We start from the raw sequence: 298 nt of genomic DNA, 5'->3' as shown, positions 1-298 counted from the left end.
CTCGATCTCCAGTGGGGGATGTGCAGGAGGCAGCTGACCCATGATTCTCTCTAATTATTGATGTTTCTCTCTCTCTCTCCCTCTTCCTTCCTCTTTGAAATCAATAAAAATATACATTTTTTAAAAGATTATTTAGATACAGAGTTAAATGGCGAGAAAATCTGCCATAAATGAAGGGAAATGGTTGCTTTTGAAGAAGCAATACAGGGGGCAGAGGAGGCAGAACTGCTGTTCTTCAACTCTCTGATAGAACTATTTGAATCTTTAAACTGTGTCATGTGCAGCTTTTTAAAACAAG

The 298-nt window shown here is 38.6% G+C and overlaps 1 protein-coding gene across 1 annotated transcript in view; it reads right to left on the bottom strand.

Annotated features, from left to right (window-relative positions):
• The window catches only part of REEP5 (receptor accessory protein 5), a 40,712-nt gene that overhangs the window by 24,266 nt on the left and 16,148 nt on the right, over positions 1-298 (bottom strand). The gene's annotated exons all lie outside the window — the stretch shown is intronic.

This window comes from Myotis davidii, unplaced genomic scaffold, assembly GCF_000327345.1.
Source record: "Myotis davidii unplaced genomic scaffold, ASM32734v1 scaffold130, whole genome shotgun sequence".
Lineage (NCBI taxonomy): Eukaryota > Metazoa > Chordata > Mammalia > Chiroptera > Vespertilionidae > Myotis > Myotis davidii.
Note: the sequence above shows the minus strand (reverse complement) of the source record. Positions and strands in the feature narration are given on the sequence as shown.